We start from the raw sequence: 15,990 nt of genomic DNA on the forward strand, positions 1-15,990 counted from the left end.
AGTAGGCTTCATCCCAGAGGCACAGGGATGGTTCAACTTACGCAAATCAATTAATATGATACACCACATAAAGAAATTAAAAAATAAGAATCATATGATTATATCAATAGATGCAGAAAAAGCCTTCGACAAGATACAGCATCCATTTATAATCAAAACACTTAACAAAATCAGTATAGAAGGAAAGTACTTTAAACTAATAAAAGCCATCTATGACAAACCCTCAGCCAACATTATACTTAATAGTGAAAAGCTAAGTCTATGGCCATGCCACCCTGAACATGCCCAATCTCATCTGATCTCGGAAGCTAAGCAGGGTCAGGCCTGGTTAGTAATTAGATGGGAGACCATCTAGGAATACCAGGTGCTGTAGGCATTTAAAAAAACAAAAAGAAAGAAAGAAAGAATGAAAAAGAGAGAAAAACTAAAACCTTCCCTCTAAGATCAGGAACAAGGCAAGGCTGTCCACTATCACCACTGTTGTTCAATATAACATTGGAAGTCCTAGAGAATGCGATTATACAAGACAATGATATAAAAGGCATCCAACTAGGAAACAAAGAAGTCAAACTGTCACCATCTGCGGATGACATGATTCTCTATATAGAAAACCCTAAAGACTCCACAAGAACACTACTAGAAACAATAAGCAAATACAGTAGTTTCTGGATTCAAAATCAACATTCAAAAATCCAGAGTGTTCCTATACTCTAACAATGAAGTGTCAGAAAAAGAAGTTAAAAAAAAATTTTCTTTTGCAATTGCAACAAACAATTAAATACCTAGGAATAAATTTAATGAAATGTGAAGGACCTATTTAATGGAAACTACAAGATCCTATTAAAAGAAATTGAAGAAGATACAAAAAATGGAAAGATATTCCGTGTTCCTGGATTGGAAGAATCAACACAGTTAAAATGAGCATGTTACCTAAAGCATTATACAGATTTAATGCAATCCCCATCAAAATCCCATCAGCATTTTTTAAAGAAGTAGAACAAAAAATCATCAGATTTGTATGGAAGCACAAAAGTCTGAATTGCCAAAATTATCCTGAGAAAAAAGAATAAAGCTGGAGGCATCACTCTACCTGACTTGAAATTATACTACAAAGCGACAGTAATCAAAACTGCATGGTATTGGCAGAAAAAGAGACATGTGGAACAGCATTGATAGTCCAGAAGTAAACCCATATTTATATGGGCAAATAATTTTCAACAAAAAAGCCAAAAACATACAGTGGAGAAAGGAAAACTTCTTCAATAAATGGTGCTTTGAAAACTGGAAAGCCACCTGTAAAAGAATGAAAGTAGGCTGTTGTCTATCACCACACACCAAAATTAACTCAAAATGGATTAAGGACCTGAATATAAGACCTGAAACAATAAAATGCATAGAACAAAACATAGGAACGGAACTCAAAGACCTTGGGCTTAAAAAGGATTTTATGAATTTGACCTCAAAAGCAACGGAAGTAAAAGCTAAAATAAATGAATGGGACTACATCAAACTAAAAAGCTTCTGCTCAGCAAAAGAAATTGTCAACAAGGTAAAGAGACAACCATCAGAATGAGAAAATATATTTGCAAACAACACCTCCGACAAGGGCCTAACATCCAAAATATACAAAGAACTCATACAACTCAATAACAACAACAAACAAAAAACAAATGATCCAATCAAAAAATGGGCAGAGGACCTGAACAGACACTTCTACCTAGAGGACATACAAATGGCCCACAAATATTTGAAATGATACTCAACATTGCTAACTATTGGGGAAATGCAAATCAAAACCACAATGTGATACCATCTCACACCTGTTAGATTAGCTATAATCAACAGGACAAGTAATAACAAATGTTGGAGAGGATGCGGAGAAAAAGGAACCCTCATACACTGCTGGTGGGACTGCAAATTGGTGCGGCCACTATGGAGAACAGTATGGAGATTCCTCAAAAAACTAGGAATTGATCTACCATATGATCCAGCAATCCCTCTACTGAGTAGTTACCTCAAAGACTTGAAAACCCATATCCAAAAAGAGATTTGCACACTGATGTTCATAGCAGCATTATTCGTAGTGGTCAGGACATGGAAGCAACTGAAGTGTCCTACGATAGATGATTGGCTAAAGAAGCTGTAGTACATATATATAATGGAATATTATTACTCAGCCATAAGAAGAGATGATATACTGCCATTTGCAACAACATGGATGGACCTCGAGATACTCATGCTAAGCAAAATAAGCCAGACAGAAAAAGTTGAAAATCACATGCTATCACTTATATGTAGGATATAAACCTAAAAGCAACAAATGAGCAGGGCAAACAGAGACCCATGGACATGAATTACAGTCTAGTGGTTACCAGAGGGTAGGAGGTGGGGTAAGAGGGGTTAGGTAGATGGTTAAAGGGGGTCAAATATAGAGGGTTATGGGGAGAGTGAAGTGGGTAAAGGGGATCAAATATATGGTAGCTGAAGGAAACTGAACTTTGGGTGGTATTCACACAATAGAATATACAGATGTCAAATTATAATGCATACCTGAAAATTATATAATCGTATTAACCAATGTTACTCCAATAAATTTAATAAAAAAATAAAAATTAAAAATAAGATAAATTAAACAATAATGTAAATAGGCATAATCCCTGATCTCATTAATACATCATTCAAGTCTATTAAGTGCACTGGCATTTAATGGAAATTGGTAAATAGCATGTTGAATAACACATTTAAAATTTAAAGTAAATTTTTGCATTTTATATTAAAATTAATTACAATCTATTTTACATTTTCAGACATTTCTGGCTTTAAAATTATGGTTTAAAAATAGTTAAATATCATAAATAATATATGACACATATGTGTATAAGTACATAATGAAATCTAATATATAACTTACATAACAACATATGATATAAAGTAATACATAAAATGTATATTTTTATTATAAATGGTTAGTATATTTTAATAAATTTCACAAGAAAATAAAGTATGGATATTACTGTTCCACCAATATATGTTTCTGTATTTAGTTTATGTGTCTATGGCCAATGTAAAGGCTGGAACATGGTCTAGAACAAGATAACATTTTAATGAATGAAGAACATGTCTACATTATTTTTATCAATTATTCATATTTTATCTTATTCATAACAATGTCTTATTGACTACTTAGAATCATTTACCAAACTTCATTAAAATATAATATACTATATTTCACAGAAAAAATACTTTTTAAAAATATTTTTATTAAAATAATTATTTCTTGAAGAATATTAATTGATAACCTCCAGAGCATATGCTAATCAAAACAGAAGTCTTTTTTTTATTGTTGTATAATTTATTATGGTACTGAACTTTACTTTTTTAATAATTTTTTAAATTTTTCAATTATAGTTGGCATATAATATTATACTAGTTTTAGGTGTACAACATAGTGATTAGACATTTATAAAACTTATGAAGTGATCACCTCAATAAATCTAGTACCCTTCTGACACTATACATGGTTATTACACCATTATTGACTCTATTCTTTATGATATACATTACAACTCCATGACTGTTTTGTAACTATCAATTTCTACTTCTTAATCCCTTCCCCCTTTTTCACTCTCCCCAATCTCCCTCCCACTTGGTAACTCTCAAAATGTTCTCTGTATCTATCAGTTTGTTTCTGTTAAGTAAGGCTCCTAAGTCTCCCGGTCAGTAGAGTGGCTTTATGTAGCAGGTGTCCTGTGGGGTCCACTGACACAGTTTGGTCAGTGAGGGACCGAGCTTATGGAGCAGGATTCACTTGAGAAGGGCTCTGGTTCATGCTCAGTCTGTCTTTTGGATGTATCCTCCTCAGATGCAGCCCTGGGTAGTGCTCCAGCTCCAGTTGAAGCATGCCACTGGGCGTGCCAGCCCAAGGGCCTACTAGGAGGAGCCCAGCTGCAGGCCAAGTTCAGCAGCAGCCTGTGCACTTCCAGGACCAAATGGCAAGCAATCCACAGATGGCAGTCACCCGTGCTGGGCTTAGAGGTGCCTAGAGAGGCCAAGCAGGGAACCAAGGCCGGCTGCTGCTTGTGCCGGGCTTGGGGCTATTTAGCAAGAGGTATAGGGCATACCAAGGCCAAATGCTGCTTCTTTGGGTTTTGTGAGCCTTCGAGAGATTTTAGGAAAGTCCACAGCATGAGCCAGGACAGGCAATTTGTATGGAATAAACCACTGGAGGTAGCTTGGGTGGGCCCGCAAGTTGGGAAAGGTGGGGTCTCAGGGAATCAACTGAGTGGAGCAACTTGTGTTAATCAGGTTGAAGGAGACTCAGATATGGTAGCCACCTGCCTGTGTACTCTGGGACCTGTGAAGGCTCAACAAAGGAACAATGGATACTGGGAATACTTCTGTCCAGAAGAAAGCCATCCCTCCAGCCCTTGCCCTGAAGCCAGATAACTCAGCTCCTCCCCGTGTGTCTCTGACACTCTTCTAGCAGCTGCCCCAGTGCTGGAGCTCAGAGTGAGTGAGTCCGACAGCGAGTAAGTTTGCCTGTGGGTCTTTTAAGAGGAAGGTCTGTGACTCCCATTGCCTTCTGTCTCACTCAACCACAGTCTCCACTGGTTTTTACAGCCAGAGGTTATAAGGACTTCTCTTTCTGGCACTGGAACCCTGGACTAAGGAGCCTAGTGTGGAGCCAGGACTCTCACTCCTTAGGGTGGGGTCAAGGGTGTGATGGCTTCAGTCAAAATAATCCTCCCGACAACTGTCACACACAGTTGTGAGATCAGCCCATTTTGAATCTCTGCCCCTACTACCAGTCTCAAGGTGACCTCTTGTATATGTCTATAGTTATTGGACTTCTGTTCAGCCAGATCTCAGATCTCAGGCTACTGCCAATGATGATTGTTCTATAGTTTCGTTGTAATTTTGATATGGTCATGAGAGGAGGCAAGCACAGCATCTAACTTCTACCACATCTTCTCTGGATACTACAGTACCTGATATTTCAAGTTATTGCTCCTGCCTATATAATTTTTTCTGAACACAGAAAGAAACAGCAACAGCTAAAAATGTGATCACACCTGAAATAATTTCCCTTTATCTAATTTAATACATTTTCATTATAGTCTACAGTGTACCAGCTATGGAACTTAGCCCCAGGATTTCAAAAATATCTGTATTTCAGAAGATTGCAATTTTATAGTAAAAGTTTTTACATTTTAGACTGCTTTTAAGGTACAGCTAAACTACAACTTGGTCTACTCCTAATTATATTCATAATAACTTTATTGAAGTATAATTAATTTACACACAAAAATTACTCATTAAATTATTCAGTCGAATAATTTTTAATAAACCTATGATTTTGCAACCATAAATACATTCATTAGAATTTTCAAGTTACCCATCAAAATCTTTCTTGTTCTTATTTGCAAACAATCTCATTTGCATCACTTGACATAATCAACCACCAATCTATAGATGTACTTTTTCTAGAAATTTCTAAAAATGGAATCATAAGGCATGTAGTCTTTTAGATATGGCTTCTTTCATCTAGGCTTAAGATTTTGAGATTGATTTATTTTGCAGACTGAGTTAGGTTTATTTCTTTCTATTGTGAGTAGTATGTCATCATATAGATATACCACTTTGTGTTTATCCATTAATTAGTCAGAGGGAGATTAGATTGTTTTCAAGTTTTGGATATTATGAATAATGCTGATATGATCTTATACATACAAGTCTTTGTGTAGATTTTCAATTCTCTAATAGATAACTAAGGCTAAGCGAGAATTACTGGTAAGAATATGTTAAACTTTTTAAGAAATAGTTTTTTCAAATTGGTTTTACCATTTTTATGTCTCTACCAATAATGCATTGAAGATTAATTTCTCCAAATTATTCACAATACTTGGTATTTTCAGTCTTTTGGATTATCACTATTCTAGTGGGGTATTAGTGGAATTTCATGGTGGTTTAATTTACATTTCTCTGATAATTAAAGATGTAGAACTTTTTGTGTGTGTGCTTACTAGATATTTCTATATCTTCATTGGGGAAATGTCAATTCAAATGTTTGCCCGTTTCTTATTTATGTTGTTTGTTCTTCTCACAGTTGAGTTATAAGAGGTTTTTTATGTTGTGGATATACTTACTTTATCAGATATATGATTTGCAAATATGCGCTTTTAGTCTATGATTTGACTTTTCATTTTTTTAATGGTGTCATTTGAAGAACAAAAGTGTAGGTTTGGTAGTGTACTCAAAAAGTGCAGCCACTTCTAAAGACTCAATTGGCTTTCACTCTATGCCAGACTCCTTCAAGTCTTCATGATATAGCCACACAGGTTTATATGGGCATTCTATTGAATCTCAGCTCCAAAATCTTTTTGATCATTTTTGTTTGAACTCATTTTATTTTAAGTCTTTTCCCACAGAAAGCAAATTTGAATTTTTTTTCATATTAATATTTCTGTATCTAATGCTTATCTGACTTTTATTAATCTAATCATTTCTTTGTGTTGCCCTTATATGGTGTCAGTTTATTCCATCTATGATAGATGAGGTAATCTACATGCTTTCTTCCCATTCATTCTACTATCTCTTCTTCTCTTTTCTTGGTTATTATATTATTATTTCTTATGTTATAATAGTTTAGAATATTATTATTATGTGATAGAACATTAGTTCTAATTCATTTAAAAATGAATTTTTAAAATTAGGCTTGTAATTTTCTCCTTCACTTCTTGGTTTTTGAAGCTGATCTTATTATTTTCTTTATTGACAGGATTCTTAGAAATATGATCTCTATGAGTTTCTGCATGTTTGAAAATATATGTCTCTTTCATTTTATACATGGATGATGATTTAAATGCTTTGGACAACATTTAGATCCCATTTTTCTCCAGATATGTAGACTCCAAAATGTCCTTATGTCAAATGTTGCTTTATAGAAGTTTTAAAATAATTCAATTACTGTACTCTCTATAGATGATTTTTTGAGGGGAGAGGGATAGAGAGTCTATAAACCTGTATAATTATTGGCCTTCAAAATACCTTTGCTCAGCTATCATCAGTATTAATAGGTCAATATTAGTTTTTTTCTCTTCTGAGAAAAATTATTTTCTTTCAAACTTTAGACTCCAGATTTTCTTAATGTAGTTCTGTTAAATTATATTTTTGAGGACATCTCTTTTCCATTTGTTTTTTTCTCTTGTTTAGGACATTCAAGACATTAGTTATTAATATTGTAAATCATTTTGTATTTTCTGTTTTTCATTGCTCACTATTTTTAACTTTTATGTTCTGCACTATTTTTCTTTGAAAAAAAGCAAGTCGGTGATTTTAAACTTCAAATAATTATTTCTATAATTATTTTTCTATTAATCTTTTCTTATTTCAAAAATCCATCCTGATCAAAAGTTTAACTTTGAATACCACATTTTAATCTTTTCTTTCCTGTGAACATTTTTCTCATTTTATTTTGCATATTTAATATGTTTTGTCTTTTCAATATATTCATCCTTGAAATTGAGATTTTCTTCATTGTCCAACTACTTGATGATGGATACTGTGAGATTGTGACCAAAGGACTACATATTAGTAGCATTAAGGTCAAGATTTAGTTTATTATCCCACTTTGCATTTTTTAAAAGACCCTTCTGTTCCTGTGTAAAATAAAGTAGAGGAGTACTTGAAAGATTAAAAACAATAATAGAAATTTAGAAGATAAATTAAAATTGGAGGAGTTAGTGATGGCTTCATTAAAAGCAGTGCCTACCACATTGGAAAGAATAGAGAAAATATAAGCCATATTTTGGTAGTATCTTTTAAGATGGGATATTTTAGACAGTTTTTGAAGTACAATTAAAAATGTCTGTCAAGAAATTTGAAAGTTGTAGAAGAATCCCCAATATTATAGAAAAGAAGAAGGGTATGAGGAGGTCAGATATAGCAAAATGTGTAATTAGTTTTTCAAGTTGTAAGTCAAATTGTTTGGACAAAAAAAAAAGCAAACTAAAATAATAGCAGTCATACAAATAAAAAATTAATGCATCCTATTATTTCCATAAACTTGTTTACAAAAATTTAAATAAAATAAATATGTGTACATAAATAATATTTTGAATGTGCTAAAGAAGGTCAACAGTTAAGGCATTTCTGAACTGTTATCAATACTACTGGAAGTGATGCTTTATGTGCAAATTTATATGCAAATTGGTATGATTGAATTTTTGAAAAAATGCTAAGCAATTGTGAACAAGAATTCAGTAATTACATAAACTACTATTTTAAAAATTGTGCAGATATAAGTGCCTTACAACGATAGACATGTATTCTCCCAAATAACTGATGTTGAAATTTCCTAATCCAAATATTATTTTATTGATAAAAATATCAATATGTTTATTGAAACAAATTGGATAGTAATATGTAAACACATAGAACTCGAGTACATTTTTAAATGAATAAATGTCTGGATTGAACAGAAAATATATGATATGGACACAAGGAACTTTAGATTTTCTGGAAGACATATACATATATTGTCAATATAAAATAAATTTAAATTTGACTGATAAGATATATTGAATGACAGATCTCTTTCCTGTATAAATGTGCAGGGAAAACACCACATTTCTGATGCCTTTGCTTTTGGGTGTATAACTACTTACTATTTTATCATTCCACATTTATTAGATATTCGCAGTTACGTTGCTCATGAAATGAATTAATCTGTTATTAATTAGTATCATATATCTTATGATTCTTTTGGCTCTGAATTTACCACTTTTGTCTCTGAAACTTACCACTAATGAATAAGAAATTTTCTTTTTCTGTCTCACTTTTAATAGTTTTAAAAACATGTTTGTGCTAAAGAAATATATCTCTCTTTACATTCTTCAACAGAATGAATGTAAAGCATTTATGACAGTTTGTTAATTTACACTCCATACTATGCGAATAGCTGATATTAACATGATGAATCTCTAGACAGAGGCTCGCACTGAAATTACTTTGTTACCATACTGTTTTTGAACTCATGATTGAAAATGCAATGTTTATAAACTGTGCCAGACATGTTTTTTATCAGAGTAAATTAGGTAGAAAGTATTACTACAAGTCATTTTAGCTTTGCTACATTATTTTAGAGTTTTAGACAGTTGCTATGACCATTTCTATACTTTGAAATTATCAATGATATTATGTGTTTTTTTGAATGTATAAGCATCACATTCTACATTATTTTTTATAGATTTTAATATAAATTAGATAAAAAATGAAGAAGTAAACTGCTGAAGTAGTCAGTAATCATAATCACTTGGACAGTGTCCAGAAACAAAGACCGTCTCTCATTTGAATGCACAAAAACATGTATAGTGGTTTATTTATATTAAACAAATAGAAATCCATTTGTATACGAGGATGTGGAAAGACTGGGGAAACATCAGAGTGATAAACTGTAATCTATAACACCCTATAGATGAGAAAATCATTGTATCTGAAATAATATAGTACCTACCTCTTCCTATTTTCCCATAAAGAAAATGACATAATTGAGAGCCATCAGCTAAATATTTAACCAAATTCTTTGGCTTCTGTTATTATAAATGTTTGCTCAGAGAATGAAGATTTATGTACATTGCAAATGAAATATTTAATGGTGAAAATTTAGGAGAAGTGACATTAAATGCCTCTGGAAGTGATCTTCAGGATGTTGTTAAATCTGATAAATCTGTTGAAGATTTATGCAGATTCCTTCAGACTGAACAGAGACATAATTTTAGAGAAACATGTATTCGGGGGGGAAAAAATGGATATTCCTAGTATGAAGACATCGAGGATTTTCTTGGGACTTATTGTAGATCTTCATAAATATATTTAGTATAGGCTCGCAATTTTAAGGCATTAGAGATGGTTTAAAAACTAAAGATCTCTCTTACAAAAGGCTTCTATTTGTAAGCTTTAAATTTGGAATGATCTTCCCTTATATTTAATTGTCAACAGTCCCAAAATAAAAAAAAAAGTTATTTACAGTATTTAGCTTTCTGATGTGATATTATAGAGAGCTAAAGTTCAGAGTATTCTTCAACCTAGTGGCACATACATGAAATAACCATACCATCTGGAGGAGTTCCAGTTGGGACAAAGGGAGGACTTTATCATAGCTGAAAGGGATGGGCACACTATGCTGTGGAGAAAGTTTTAAGTAGAAATTCCAGGAGGTCAAATGGTGAAAAATTTCCCTTGTCCTTTGTTTTAAGAAGAAGCTGACCTTATAAAGGAAGTTGGAGGAAAGGGAGAAGGTGATAGCTAATGATTCTAAGCCACGTTAATAAAGAAGATATCTTGAGAACTTACATTGTGGAGAGCTTTGAACATAACTAGACCTTATTTGGGGAGAATATAGAAAAAAAGTTGGTTTAGTTTATCTGTCATTTTATTAACAGGAGACTATTAACCATCATTTGTTTGTTTTACAATTGTAATACGATTCATATTCACATTGAAGACTGAATCATTGCAATATCATGAAATACTTTTGGCATAATCAAAGAGAGATTAGATCATGTTCAGTATACTTTTGGCAAAATCAAAGAGAGATTAGATCATGTTCAGTATCAAATTCTATTGTTTTATGAAAAATAATAAATGCATACTATCATTTATTATTCAGAATTTTTGTATAAAATAATTATGGTATATCTTAATTATGTGTTATTTATAATCAGGACTTTGTAAATAGGAATTTAACACATAAAATCTGCACACATTATGTAAATCATACTAAATATAATTGTCATTGCGAATTTTCTGTAAGAGTCAATTGATTTGGTGAAAAATCAGTTAAGCAAGTAATTACTTTTAATTGTCTATTTAATGAGCCCAATAGTTTAAATCATTTGTCTAGTGTAGATGCAGAATTAAATATTTGGTGACTAATGTGTGAAGAGACAAAAGCATGTGTATTTGAATTTAAGTATCTTCACTTGGTAAATATTTATAACTTTTCTTTTTCTTCTTTTACATACATGTAATGAAACATATCTTTCAATTTTATTGTAAAATTAAATTAAAAGATACATATAAGTTTGACACATAATAGATGTTTAAAACATTTTTCTTCTTTTCCCTCTTTTTCCTCAACATGAATTAAGATGTTATTTATCCATAAAGAAAGTGCCGCCATTGTTGGTGACATATTTTTCAGAAAACTTATCCCTCATATATTTTCTTATAAAGACTTATTTCACTTATCTCATTATACATTTCACATTTTAGAACCCTACTTTCACAAACTGCAATGATTATCAATGATATTTTAAAATTAATTAATGTTACTAAAGATGTGCCATTGTAATAATAAAACATTAATGATTCTGGCTTTCTGAAGAATTACCTTAAAGGTTAAGGGAATAACCAGTGTAAGATGTAGATCATTAAGATGAAACACTCAGTTCTTTGCATAATTGCAAGTCTTTTTCTCATTTGTAATCGTTTTCTTTCCTATTGTTTCTTTTTTAAAGTAGATGTTTATTAACTCTTCCATAAAGCATGTGAAACAATTCTAACTGCATTAGTTTTAATTGCTAATTTATGAAAGTTTGTTTGATTATGATGCTTGATTTTGAGGTTAAAGAACAATTTGAAATGATTATTTCAAAGAACACCTTGAACATTCAAAATTCTCAAAGAAAATGATAACATTTATTTTATGAATCAGTTCAATTTGTCTCAAAAACTGCACATACTGATTCCTACTCTGTATAAAACAATGATGTATATTAGATGAGAATACACTTTTCTAAAACTAGATATAAGTTTTAATTCTATTTACATCAAACTAAAATGACTTTCCCATTCATACAAAAAAATCCAAGGTCAAATACTATGTCCTGTTTGGTATTTTCTCAATGTTTCACTTAGAGTTAATTATTCCTTTCTATACAATTCTAATGAGTATTTGTTGTATATCCTAAATTTAACAAAATTATCTTGAGGTCTGATTTTGACTAATATTGCATCATAAAATGACTACATTCAGATGGCTGTACTTCCAGTAATTTCCAAGGAGCACCTATTAGATCAATCATCTGCACAGAACAGGTCTCAATTCTGTAAATAAATGAATGAACAAACAAACAAACAAATAAATAACTAGCTACCAAAGTCACTGGAGAGTAAGCCAGAACACGCAGGAATTGAAGGGTAGTCTACACTTAGGAAAACAGAATAGCATTAGATAATTTTTCTATATTATATGATGTAGAAAATTATATGATATATTATTATATAATATATATTTCATACATTATGTGGATTTTTGCCTTGTAGAAAACTTAGTCTTACTGAATTGAAGAAGTAAAACAGCTCAGGAAACCAAATCAGCTGGATAGTGAGAGGGTAAATTCCTGTATGGAAGGAGCTACAAAGGGCTTATATTTTGTATATAAACTACACCTCTGACTGGTTTCAAAATGTACATGTGTAAAAGAGATTCTAAGCAACCCACTTAAAGATAAAATAATTGAATAGAGATTTCTTTTGCCACGTACTGCAAGAAAAACCAAATTGGGAGTTTTAGTTTACCCACAATTATTGTATATCAAAAATGCCTATTTAAAAATACCTTCCAAATGAATATAATAGAATCCAGAGTCTAAAACATAGTCTCTACTTTATAATGGGTGTAACCTAAAATTAATAGGTTTATAAAAATAAGTAAATGTGAGCCATATTCAAAAATGGAAAAAGAAGGAAAAATAATATAATGTTGGTCATGGCCAAAAAAAAGATTCTAAAGAATCTATTGAAACTATGCTCAAAGACCAAAAAGAAATTTATGCTTGTAATGAAAGAACAAACAGGGCATTTCAACAGTTAACTACAAACTATAAAAACGTAGACATAATAAAAGTAAATAAATAATACAACACCTGATATAATTTATTTTTAATTACTAGATGGACTTGCCAGTGGAACATGTGCTTAACAGTGGAACACAAATAACAGAGGAGTGAATTTTGAATACAAAGCAATAGAAATTAACCAATCTAAAAAATATTATAAGAAAAAAAATAGAAATGAACAGAGCCTAATGGACCTGTTAAAACATATCAAAATGTCTGATATGCATGTAACTGAAACTACAAAATGAGAGGATAGAGAAAATTTACCAAAAAAAAGTACTTATAAAAGTAAGGGAAAAAAAAAAAAAATCCCAGATGGATCGAGAGACAAATTTATAGGTTCTGAATACCAGAGAATCACAATTAGGACAAATACAGCAATGTGACTACTATCCACCACATCCAGGTTTATCATAGTTAATCTGTTGAAGATCAAAATTAAAGATAAAGCCTTCCAAGCGGCCAGAGAAAAATGATATAGTGAGCATAGAGCAACAATAATAAGCATAACTACTGGATTCTCAGTAGAAAACATGAGGGATAGAAGACATCTTTTAAAAACTATAAGTTAATAATAATTTGTCTACTTTTAAAAATAATCTATCAATTTAGAATTCTGTATCAAGTAAAATTATCATTTAAGAATGAAGGCAAAATAAAGACACTTGCAGGTCAAAGAAAACAAAGAGAATTTGTAACCAGCAAACCTGTACTATAATACTAAAGGAAGATGTTCAGGCTGAAGGGAAATGATACTGAATGGAAACCCAAATCACCCAGAAAAATAAAGAGCATCAAAAATGTTAAATATGTGAATAAGTATAAAGGAGGTTTTTTTCTTAAAATCTTTGAAATATACATGACTCTTTGGAGAAAAATTATATTGTCTCATGGTGCTTATAACATGTAATACATGTCAAAAATAGCATAAAGGATAGGGAGGAATAAATTATAAAAAGTTAGAAAAATTATAATCCATATATATGTATATGTTTATGTATATAATGTGTATATATACATATATGTGTATATATATATTTTGTGTTTGTGTGTGTGTATATATAGAGAGAAATAGACAAGACAGACAGAGACAGTGATGAGGTAGAGAAATAGAAAGAGAGTTATAAGTTAAATTATAACTAGATAAACTGAAATGGAATACCAAAAAAGCCTTCAGTTAATAAAAGGAAAAAACAACAGGAAATAAATTCTCAACTAGGAAAAGTAAACCCAACTAGATCAATGAGATTACCATCAATGTTAGTGAATTATAAATATTTCAAAATTATATCTGCCAAATATTCAAGACGGAATAATTATATTGGGACTTGCGGTAAAAACACTATTTAGTGAAAAAAAAAAAAATGTAGCTAGTTCAGCTTGCAACTCAGTTTTCCAAATGTTTTTCCTCAAGAAAACTGGAATTTCTATGTGATTTAAGTGTACTTTTCATTTTGTCACACAGAATATTAACATAAATAATCAAATACCATAATTTAATAAAAATAATGTTTACTATTTAAACAAGGTTATTTTTAATCGACACTAGTTTTCTTGTTATTTTAACTGTATGTATGGCAGTGAAAAGTTCAGTAACTACTAGAACAGACTGGAGTGACTACCTAGGTACATGTTAGGTACCAGCAGTTTACCCACCATTGATTTTGCTCTGTTTCAAATATCAACAGTTTTAGAAAGATAGATAACAAAGTGATTACTTTGAAAATAGTTTTATTTTGCACATTCTCTGAAAAGATCTCAGGGCCTCCTTGTAGTCCACAATTTACATTTTGAGGATATGTGTTTAATAGGATTAAAAATAAGCAAATAATTATGTATTCTAAATTATTATGCATTCAAGAAAAATGTAACATTTACATATGTTTCCCGCATATTTGGTGATATTTTGAAGGGGTGATTTAAAAGTCAGTATTCATAACTTAGAAAGTAATATACAGTATAGTCTTTCACATCTGTAAATGTAGAGGGAAAAAGTCAGTTTTTAGTCAATGCAGTTTAGTCATGATCATTAAAATTGAAAGGCTGTTGTTGCCAATGAAATATTGCTCTTCACCTACTGAAAAGCACATTTATTTTTACTCAGTACCATGAAGGTTAGAGTTGAAATACATCTTTACAGTGTACCTAAGTCATAATGAAAAATGTGACATTATAAAAAAATGTGAATGATGATAGCCACTCCTAACAGCTTGATCTCATAATTTACTTATTGGAGGCAGCACAGGCACCATAACCTGCTGACTGTTTCTAAAGTGTCAGAAGATAGTTTTGGGGAAATATGTTGTCCTGCATGTATAAAGATGATGCCACCAATCCATTGGATTAGTTATTCAATGTTAGTGACAGATTTACACTTATTCCCCATCGAGACACTTTTTTCCACTTACTCTTACTCTACCTTTTTGACCACCAAAACACTTTATTTGTTGAAGAAACTGTGAAGATAGGGCAATATGTGGAATATGACTAAAGATATCTGATTATAATAAGATTGAGCTTCTTACTCTTATTCACGTACTTTCATTGGTTACAGACTGTATAGAGAGAATTTAAATAAACCTAACATATTCTGTGCCAAATCCCTTTATTTTGTATATTCGTTTATTTAACAACGTATCTTTCTATTTGCATAAATACAACAGATATATTCTCCTATAAATGCTGTATGAGTTGTTTCATTCTTCTGTTCTAACATCTGCTGTAACACTTAGCTGGTTCTTAAAATAGCCTGCCATAAATTCGTTAATGTGATAAAACACATAAGGACTATAATCTAGGAAATCTTGACAAAAGAATTGAAGATTTTTTTGGTAGTATGTAAAAGAGAGAGCTTAGTAAGCTGTTATTTCAAGGAGATGAATTGTATTGTTAGTAAAAATATCAACCAGAGTGCTAGAGTCTCAAACTACTAACTTTGGAATTCAGTGTCTTTATTATAAAGATATAAGTTTTAGGAATCTCATTCAGATACCATTTTATATTCTTTTGGTTATCCTCAATAATAACCAGTGTCTTCATCTTTTTGATAGTAACTTATAATTGCAATACCTCAAACCCATTTAGAGTC

The 15,990-nt window shown here is 31.3% G+C and overlaps 1 pseudogene; it reads left to right on the forward strand.

Annotated features, from left to right (window-relative positions):
- Nucleotides 1–257: 257 nt before the first annotated feature.
- LOC120587748 (uncharacterized) lies at nt 258–376 on the forward strand (annotated as a pseudogene).
- The last annotated feature ends 15,614 nt before the right edge of the window (nt 377–15,990 follow it).

The sequence above is a fragment of the Pteropus medius genome, unplaced genomic scaffold, assembly GCF_902729225.1.
Source record: "Pteropus medius unplaced genomic scaffold, Ma_sr-lr_union100, whole genome shotgun sequence".
Classification (NCBI taxonomy): domain Eukaryota; kingdom Metazoa; phylum Chordata; class Mammalia; order Chiroptera; family Pteropodidae; genus Pteropus; species Pteropus medius.